The sequence below is a fragment of the Hibiscus syriacus genome, unplaced genomic scaffold, assembly GCF_006381635.1.
Source record: "Hibiscus syriacus cultivar Baekdansim isolate YM2019G1 unplaced genomic scaffold, ASM638163v2 tig00001478_pilon, whole genome shotgun sequence".
Taxonomy (NCBI): Eukaryota; Viridiplantae; Streptophyta; class Magnoliopsida; order Malvales; family Malvaceae; genus Hibiscus; species Hibiscus syriacus.
In genome coordinates, this window is record NW_024061874.1 from 4,340,481 (window position 1) to 4,351,746 (window position 11,266).

An 11,266-nucleotide genomic window follows, 5' to 3' on the forward strand; every position below is an offset into this window, starting at 1 on the left:
TCTATTAGAAACAGTCTTAAAGTGAGGTCTAGTATGCTTAGCTTCTACACAAATCTCACATTTGTTAAAGCTAGTTGTGTCTAGTTTAGGCAGAACATTTATATTCATCAATTTCTTTAAAGCATGAATATTCACGTGTCCTAATCTAGCATGCCACATATCAATGGATTCAACAATATAAGCAGAAGTGGTAGCTTTATTTTCATTAAATTGAGTTTCTATGACAAATAAACCATTGATTAAAAACCCTTTCCCAATATAATCACCATTTCGGGAAAGTACAAGTTTATCTGCCTCAAAAATTAACTTAATACATGCCTTATTCAGAAGCCCACCATTTATCAAATTTCTACGCAAGGCAGGTACATACAGAATATTATTTAAAGCCAGAGTTTTACTAGAAGTCAGCTTGAGTAAAACCTTGCCTTTACCTAGCACTTCAGAGCTGCTAGAGTTCCCCATGTACACACGTTCACCTGTGTTCCCATCATTGAATTCGGTGAAAACTCCTTCCTTGCGCATAAATACTTCAAAGTGCCAGTGTCAACTACCCATTCCGAACTGTTTTCCACCATATTAACTTATGAGACCACCGGATTAATGATTTCATCATCTTCCTCTATAACGTGCATTTACGGCTTGTTGTTATTCTGGCGGTCTGAGCGGTGTTTGCATTGGTAAGCTTTATGGCCGGCTAAACCACAGACATAACACTTGAACGTCTTTCCTTCAGGTTTAGTCTTTCCTGACTTCTTGAAGTTGGTAGCCTTATGAGGTTTTGTCTTCTTGTCTTGATTCCCTCGTTTCTTGAATCTAGACTCAACTAAGTTAGCTTTAAAAGATAAATTACTCAGAGAATTAGTAACCTTATCTTTTAAACGATTGAGTTCTTTAATCTTCATATGGCCCACCAGCTCTTCAAGTGAAATTTTTCTCTTCCTATGCTTAAGAGAATTACGGTAGTCGAACTAGGACTTGGGTAGCTTCTCAATGAGAACATTGGCTAGTAGTACCTCACACATTTGTATCCCTTCGGCAATGATGTTAGCGACTAATTTCTCATAGTCATGGACTTGATCCATTATCGGCTTATCGTCTGTCATCTAGAATTTGAGCCATTCACCGACAATGTACTTTTTGATACCTGTATCGTCCGCACCATACTTTTTCTCCAGAGTGCCCCATATTGCCTTGGCACTCATTTCTCTAAGGAACATATCAAATAATTTATTTGACATGTGACTGAACAGATGTCCTTGCACCATTTTGTTGTCTTTCTCATATCTTTCGTAGGTAGCGAGTGCGGCAGCGGCAGTTGCTAAGGCATCATCATTCAGGACAGGATATGCATAATTATCGGTAGCTGGGGTTGGCGACATGGTAGGTGGTGGCTTGAGCAGCACATAGTCAAGATCAAGCTGCTCGAAGAATATCAGGATTCTTTGGGACCACCTTTTATAATTGTTTCCATCAAGTGCATCGAGCTTGGAAAGATCGAGAATCATTTTGCTCAATGGTGTTGTCATGATTGCAGTATAAAGGAATTCGTTTCTAAATTATAGGAAAATAGACTGCAAAATACACCGTTATCACTGATAGGAAAGATAAATTATAATTTAAAATAAACAAATTAGAAATAGTGTCATGATATTAACCACTGCCTTAGAAACGAATTCGCCCCGATGTGTGTAATCGCTGCAGTAGGCGGATCATTCCCCCCGAGGTTAACACGGCTCTCTAAGAATTCGTACACCCGAAAATTGGAGTGAACTTGGTGGTTTTTCTCTTCTCTCAACTCAAACAACACTCAAAAGAGAGGAATGTTTTCAAAACAAATGTTTTTCTTGGACATCTCAAAATGAATGAAATTGCTCTCTATTTATAGGCTAAATAATGAGGGCAAAATTGTCATTTCCAATACTAGTGGAATAACCTAATTTGAGCATTATCATTATCAAAATTGCGCATTATCAAGAAATGACAATTTTGAGCATATTTACAATGCTAGTTGAATAAGCATTATCATTATCAAAATTGAGCATTATAAAGAAATGAAAAATTTGAGCATATTTACAATGCTAGTTGAATGAGCATTATCATTATAAAAATTGAGCATTATCAAGAAATGACAATTTTGAGCATATTTACAATGCTAGTTGAATGAGCATGATAATTATCAACATTGAGCATTATCAAGAAATGACAATTTTTGAGCATATTTACAATGCTAGTTGAATGAGCATTATCCAATACTTAATTGAGCATTATCAACATTTTCCACAATGACTCCGAATTGTAACTTCTCCGAGACACAAACATACATTTTTAGATTGAACTGCTTCGTGAGCTCGTCGTTGTTGAATACCATTTTAGCCAAGGTGGTCTTCCCTAAACCTCCGATGTCAATTATGGGAACAAGGGAAACATTTTGTTACGGTTCAGCTTCAAGCATCAGTTGTACAATGTTCCTCTTATCATCACCTCATCCAATTATATCTTCTAAATGCACAAAGGAATATGTTTGGTTCCTCTCCCTAACTTCAAGTGGTGGCTCAACTTGGTGGTAGCTGAGCTGGAACTTGGCTCGATCATCTGCAATATCATCTAGTCTCTCTCTAAGGTCTTTAATTCTATGACCCATCTTCAGCCTATAAGCAAGTTGGTTCAATTTTGAGAAGAAAATGTGTACTTCTCTAGCCATGCCATCACCAGCCACTATTTTTTTCCGAAGAGCATTGGTAGAGACATCGTCGAACAAGTCTTCAACATCGTAAATCACATCCTTGAGCTCCCTAAGACAGAGAGTTACTTGGAGATTACTATTATTGCACTCATCTTCTCCATTGATTATAGTTGAAATTAGTTAATATTTCATTGTTAATTACTCTTGATTTCTTGGTTTTTGTTGTTTATTTGGGCTTTTTCTTTTATTTTCTATGTAGAGCATTGGATACTGGAAATAGCACCAAAAAGGTACATTTCTATTTTTTTTCTTTTCCGGAGTCAAGGCTGGACTAGTGGGCATGACTTGAGGCATGATTCTACTGACGTGGCATCTAGTCAGCATCTTCTAGAAGGTCCAATCAATGTTTCCATGGAGATAGGATAAATAGCCGCAAATTCAAACTTTAAATTTGGAATTATCTTTATTTTAGATTTTATTTGGATAATATTTGGATTTATCTTGAATTATTTCAAATGTAATTTTCTATGGTTTTAGGAAACTATAAATATCTCTTTAAGGTAAGCCTTAGAGATCATCTTGGTTATTCCAAGCATTTTTAGTTTACTTTTTTTTTCTTTTCTTAGTTTTATAAAATTCTTCTTCTTCTTACTATGCTATTCTTTTATTTTTTTCAAGTTATTTTTTTTAAATGCTCATAGCCAAAGCCTGAAGTGATGACTCAATTCCTATCATGAGAATTGAAAAATACCTCATACCCTTCAGGTTAAATTTCTCAATTTTCTTGAAACTAGATTAACAGACCATCTTTCTTAAAATCAAAAGGCTTTCACTTTAAAAATAGATTTTAACTTGGATGTTGTTATGGTTTACGTTGGGATTATAGAATCTATTGATTTGAATTCCCTAGAACACACTTTTTGATAGCATACTAAGGGGAGATTAAGATCAAGTTCGACTCTCATAAAGAAAGAATAATTTGAGTTAGGGTTTTTTTGAAGCGCTTTTAAATTGTTTTTAATTAACTACAATGGTTGCAGTTAACCCGAACAAATATTGAGATTTCTAATATAGATTTGGGAAAAATCAATCACTAAAGGGAAAAGTGAACTACAAGGATTGAACCTTGCGGACTCAAACCGACATTTAACCGTAGTAAAATTCTATTCAAAGTATTGCTAGTGCAAGTTGTCCGCAGTATGGATTAACTGAGCAAACGCTTATTCAGTATTTCTACAAAGGATTGCTCCCATTGGAAATGAAAATGGTCGATGTTGCTAGCTGATGAGCACTTACCAACATGACCCCACAAGCAGCAAGGGACTTAATTTCAATAATGGCAACGAATTCAAAATAGTTTGGTGCAATACCCAGTCGACGAGTTCACAAGATAAGTATTATTTCAATAGAAAAAAAATTAGATAAACTTACTGAAGTAGTTAATTCTTTTAATGTAGAAAAACTGGATCATCTAGATTATGTGGGATTTGCACGATGTTGGATCATTCGACGTATTGCTTCTCGTTACTTCAGGAAGATGGAAGCGCTCAAGTTAATGTTGTAGGGAACTTCCTAGGACCTCTCATAGAGGCCCTACAATCCTCACAGTAGCACATATAACCCGAGATGGAGATACCATCCAAACCTCAATTACATGCAAAACCTAAGGCTTAATCAGACTTATCAACCAAGACCACCCCAACAACAGCCTTATCAATCGTCGAAGTCATCACTCAAGTCAATTATTGAACGATTGGATCTTTCCCAATAAAAGTTCCAAAATCGTATTGAGGCCCATTTACAAGAGCTTGACAAATAGATAATTTAATTAGCTTAATCTATGGGGCGATTAAAGTCACAAGGTAAACTCCCATCTCAATCCGAGGTAAATTTGAGGGAAAATATGAGTGCTATCACCCTCCGGAGTAGAAAAGTTGTCGCACAGCTAATCCCAAAGGGTGTAGGTGCAGAATCCCAAGAAAAAAAAAATGAAGAACTGGAATCACAAGAAGAGGAAACAATAATAGGATCAAGAATACATATAAAGAAGAGAAAATATTTGCAATAGGTCCCACCACCATTCCCTTCCAGATTAGTGAAAAGAGACAAACAAGTTGAAGAAAGGGAAATTTTGGAAGTTTTCTGGAAATTAGAAATTAATATCCCTTTTCTTGAATTTATCCAAAAAATACCGAGGTATGCTCGATCCCTTAAAGAACTATGCACTACAAAAAGAAGACTTACCGGGCATGAGAAGGTAAATATAGGATAACACGTTTCTACGGTCTTGACACAAAAACTTCCACCAAAACTGAAGGACCAAGGTATGTTTGTTATCCCATGAAAAATTGGTAAATTTAATGTTACTAGTGCAATGTCTGATTTGGGAGCATCAATAAATTTAATGCCCTTGTCTGTATATAACTTACTCTCTACTGGGCCCTTGAAGATACAAAAGTAATTATACAGCTTGCGGATCGCTTGGTAATTTACCAAGAAGGAGTTCTGGAGGTTGTCTTAGTTAAGGTAAATGAACTCATCTTTCTGATGGATCTCTATGTCATTGACATGGAAAACGATCGGACTAATTTTTGTTCTGAAATCCTCATTGGACACCATTTCCTTAATACAACAAATACGAAGATGATGTAAGAAGCAAAATTATTACGATGAAATTCGACGATCAGGTCGTTAAATTTGATGTATATAAGACCATGCGATATCCTAATATAGTTGAAAGTTTAAACTTTGTAGATGTTTTAGAGCTTGCCGTTAATGAATTTGTGGAATCTAATTTTGTTGATAATTTTACAAGGAATTGGAGAATTTGACGAGGGAATCAAGGAGTTTAAAGAAATATTTTTAATTAATTCTAACTCCTAATTAATTCCTTCAAAATCTAAACCTTTACCTTCTATTTTGCAGGCTTCTAAAAATTGATTTGAAAGAATTATCGAATCACTTGAAGTATGCATTTTTGGAAGAAAATGAGACTTTACCAGACGATGTTCCATGGTGTATACTTTTCGCTGACGACATTGTCCTAGTTGCTGAAACAAAAGCTGAGCTGAATAGTCGACTGGCTACCTGGAAGATTGCTTTGAAAGAAAAAGGTCTAAGGATCAAGATTGAAAAGACAGAGTATTTATGTTCAAACTTCAGTGGGAACCAAGACGATGAAGATGTAGATGTAGAAGGACAAGTTCTCTCCTCAAAGGATTGTTTCAAGTACCTAGGGTCTATGATACATAAAGATGGAGGTGTAGATGATGACGTTACACACATTATAAAGGCGAGATGGCTAAAGTGGAGGGCTGCTACTGGAGTTTTGTGTGACAAGAAGGTGCCTCTAAAACTTAAGGGGAATTTTAATAGAATGGAAATAAGACCAGCACTGCTGTATGGATCAAAATGTTGGGCAATCAAGAAGGATCACGTAAGGAGGATGGAGGCCGCTAAAATGAGAATACTTCGATGGGCATGTGGTAGGACTCTGTGGGACATGACACCAAACTCTGCCATTAAGATGTCCTTGGGGGTGGTACCTGTATCCAAAAAATTGAGGGAGGGAAGACTACGGTGGTTTGGGCATGTCCTTAGGTGACAACCGTCGGATGCGGTCATGAGGGTAGAGTTGATTACAGTCGACTGTTCTAGAAGAAAAGGACGAACATGGAGGAAGTGGGAAGACTGCTTGAGATCTGATTTGAAGGATTTAGCCCTTACTGAGGGCATGACCTCTGATAGGAAAGTATGGAGACTTAAGAACAGGGTAGCCGAGTAGTGCGGGTCACAACCTTACGGTGTAACATCTCTGTCTTCTTTTTAATGCCTATGTAGTAATTCTCATGACTTCTACTTTTTATACGTTTTTGTCATTGGAATTTATGAAGGCTTAGAACTAGGGTAGTTGAGTAGTGTTGCCTTAGTGTAGGTTTTAACCCATTTGACTTTATTCTTTCTCGTAGCTTACTATCGTTGACTTCTGTGTATCATTCTCTTTAGGTTTCTTCTTTTTAAATTTAGTCGGGTCTTATTTTTCTGTCTATATGCAGAGATTTTTACGCAGGGATTTATTTGCAGCGATTATTTCCCATTCAGACGTGCATATGAAGACTGCATATGAAGAATGTTCAACTATGTATTTATTTATTTATATATGCATTGTATTTTATCTTTATTTTTAATTTTTCTTACTGCCAGAGGTCTTACACGGAAGCTGCTCTCAACCTTGCATTAGGGCCAGCCTACTACCCTAACTTCCCCTTACCCCATTGTATATGGGAATAGAGTTTTGTTGTTGTTGTTGTTGTATCTCTAATAAGTTATCAAAAGAGGAAGAAAAGGATCTTGTGAAAGTGTTACGCGCACATAAAGAAACTATAGGATAGATGATTGCTGAAATTAAGGGCCTTAGTCCCTCGACTTGTATGCACAAGATCAAAGCCGAAGAAGGAGTAAAATTGTCACGAGAAGGATGAAGCTAATTAAATCCACCAATGATGAAAGTGCTAAAGAAAAAAATCAGAAGCTTCTTGATGCAGACATGATTTACCCAATTTCGTATAGTAATTGGGTAAGTCCAATCCATGTAATCCCAAAGAAAACTGGAGTTACAGTAATTACAAACTCGAAAAGTGGGTTAGTTCCGACAAGAATACCGAACGGATGGTGAGTCTGCATTGATTACAACATGTTAACTCCCTAACTCGAAAATATATCTATTTACAGATCAAATGATAGAAAGATTAGTTGATAAAACTCACTATTGTTTTCTTGATGGATTTTCCAGGTTTTTTCCAAATCATAGTGGCACCAGAACATTAGAAAAAGACGACTTTCACTTGCTCCTTCAGAACATTTGCCTACCGTCGAATGCCTTTCGGATTTTGTAATGCACCTACCATGTTCTAGAGATGTATGCTGAGCATCTTTTCGGATTATATTGAGAAAGGTATCGAAGTCTTCATAGATGATTTCACCGTGTATGGTAATTCTTTTAACGAATGTCTTGTCAATTTAACAAACATATTGAAACAATGGCTATAATTCAACCTAGTTTTAAATTATGAAAAATATCATTTTATGGTTGATAAAGGGTTGATTCTAGCCATATAGTTTCTTCTAATGGTATTGTGGTTGATAAAGCCAAAACGGATGTTATATGTTCACTCCCTTACCCCACAACGATAAGGGAAATACGATATTTTCTTGGTTATGTAGGATTCTACCGCAAATTTATCAAAGATTTTTCGAAGATAGCACATTCGTTATGTAATTTGCTACAAAAATATGTCGTCTTTGATTTTAATCCAGAGTGCAAATATTCATTTGAAATTTTAAAGGAAAAGCTTATTTTAGCTCCCGTCATCCAACCACCAAATTGGAACTACTCCTTTGAGCTTATGTGTGACGCATTGAATACAAGAGTAAGCAAGATTTTCGGACAAAAATTGGAAAAATCTCACATGTCATAGCTTATGCTTCTCGTACCTTAGACCAGGCATAGAAAAATTATTCCACTATAGAAAAAGAATTATTTTGAGTTATCTTTGCTTTAGAAAAAATTAGATCGTATTTGCTGGGAACTAAAATTATGTTTATTCTGGTCATGCAACCTTGCAATATTTGACGAGCAAGAAAGAAGCAAAACCAAGACTTATCCGGTGGATTCTATTTCTACAAGAATTCGATTTGGAAATTAAGGATAAGAAAGGGATACGAGAACCTAGTGGCCGATTATTTGAGTCGAATTCCCCTCTCCATAACTGACCCATCGATTCAAAGGAGTTTCTCGAAAAAAGCTTGATGTTGGCGTAGGGAGTTACTCTTTGGTTTGTTGGTATAGTCAACTATTTGGCTATAGGTAAATTACCATCAGATTTATCGATGGCATAAATTAATCGAATTAAAAGGGAATCCTGACTCTACATTTGGGATGACCTTTATCATTGGAAGTACTGCTCTGATCAAGTAATTCCACGATACAACGTCAAAGATGAGGTAAATTTGATCCTACATTTTTGTCATTTATATTCTTGTGGCGGTCATTTTAGACCAAAGCGAACCGCCCATAAAATATTAGAATGCATTTTCTTTTAGCCTACGATATTTCATGATGCTTTCTTGTTTTGTAAGACTTGTGATAAGTGTCAACTTGCGGAAAATTTAAGCTGACGAAATGAGATGCCTTAAAATCTGATTCATATATGTGAAATCTTTTACGTGTGGGGAATCGACTACATGGGTCCCTTTATTTCTTCATTTGGTAATACTTACATTATATTAGTCGTTGATTATGTTACTAAATGGGTGGAAGATAAGGCTACCCGAATAATGATGTTAGGACCACAATTAACTTTCTGGAAAAAAAAATATTTTTTCCAGGTTCGACACACCGTGAGTGATAATAAGTGATCGAGGGACTCATTTCATTAACCGAGTAATTGAAGAACTTATGAATAAATTTGGCATAACCCATAGGATTGCCAAGGCATACCATCCACAAACAAATGGACAGGAGAAGGTTTCAAATCGAAAGATAAAGACAATTCTTAAAACGATTGTCAAACCGAACCGTAAAGATTGGAGTCTCAAGGTACTGGATGCGCTTTGGCATAGTAAACCGCTTACAAAGGTCATATTGGAATGTCCTCGTATCGCCTCATTTTCAGTAAATCGTGTCATTTACCAGTTGAACTGGAACACCGAGCTCATTGGACGTTAAAGAATGTAACATGCAAATGGAGGTGTTCGGCGAAGTGAACATATCCTAGAATTAGAAGAAAGTAGAAGAAACACTTACGTCAGCGATCGAATCTTTAAAGAAAATACAAAAGAATATCATGATCGTAAAATTTCTTTTAAATCTTTTGTTATCGAAAAAAAAGTTTTGTTATTTAATTCTAAACTCAAACTTTCTGCAGGTAAACTCAAGTTAAAGTGGCTCGGACCTTTCATGGTGGTTCATATATTTCCTCACGGTGCAGTCGAGATTGAAAATGAAACTAGAGCTTAATTTAAAGTTAATAGCCAGAGACTAAAACCATATTTTAATAATGCTCCCATCGGATTAGTCGAGGTCATCGACCTAACGACGTTAAAAATAGCATTTTTGAGAGACAACCTATATTTAATTTGTTTCGATCAATTTTAATCTTAATTTTCGTTGTCATTTTATTATTCCTTTTAATTTTACATTTTTATTTTTAATTTTTTTTTCATGTACCTCGTCTTTACTATTTAAATTCGGATATTTTTGGTTTGAACAGTGGAGAAAACTCTTTCCCCCAACCAACGTATCGCGCAGAAGTAGGGAATATAAATTCTCAGATTTGGTACATACCGTTTCATTAAACGGTGCGCCTTAGCAGCTCATTAATGGGTCCGACGTAGGATATCAATACCTAACCCATTTTTATTTTGTTTCCTGCCACCCAAACTCAACCTAAATTTCCCCTCCAAAACATAACAACTGACTTGTTGCCAACGCTAACCAACAACACCTGATCCGTTTACGCGTGGACCCTACTGTCGTAACCGGTTTTCGTCCGGGCACGAAATATTTACTTGACGGGAAAAGTGATGTGAATAAATGGTTTTGAAAATAATTTGGGAGTCGCCATCGGCCTTTTGGGTCAGGTAGGTCGAATACCTAAAAATTATCTTTTAAAAGAGTTTTTAAGAAAACATCAGTTAAAAGATGAACTAATATGCGTTTATAACCAAAAATTCGTTCTTTTTATTAATAAAAAGGGATTCGTGGTCGGTTACGTTTAGGAAAGGATTAGCACCCCTACAACGCCCAAAATTGGTACTTTTTAATTATAAATTGTCTCTATTATTAAAAATTTTAAAAATTCAAAATATATTTAATTTATAATTCTATTATTTCAAAATTATATATATATAAAAAAATATTTAAAAATATCGGAAAAGGACTTCTAGGTGCCTTAAGACAGCTCTTTTCTTTGATATTAATAAAATTAAATTTAAATAAAATTAAATAATAATTTTTAATAATATTTAATTTTAAAATACCAGAATAGGACATCCAGTTATATTAAGACTGTCCTTTCTTCGATATTGAAAAATATTAAAATAATTTATTGAAAAAATATAATTATTATTATATATATTTATGACTATGATAAAAATATTTAAATAAAGCAATAAAAATACAATTAGAATTATATATTTAAAAGTAGTAAAATAAATGAACACATTTAAAAATAGTGACTAAATTATATTAAAATTAAAATTAAATATCTAATTCATAATTAATCAAAATTATAGGTATTAAACATGCTATTTTCTTATTTATTAATTTAATGACTAAAATAAAACTTATCTAAAATTCGAATATCAGATTAAAATAAATTAAAAATATAAACTCGGGATTAAAATATTAATTATTAAAACTAAAGGACTAAATACGTATTTATCCTAAATATATTATTTAATAGAAAGGACTAAAATAAATAAAATTAAAATTAAAGAACCAAATTAAAAGGATTATAAATTTGATTTAGTGACTAGAATATAAAGTTTACAAGTTTAGATGGCTTCGGACGGGGTTTAACT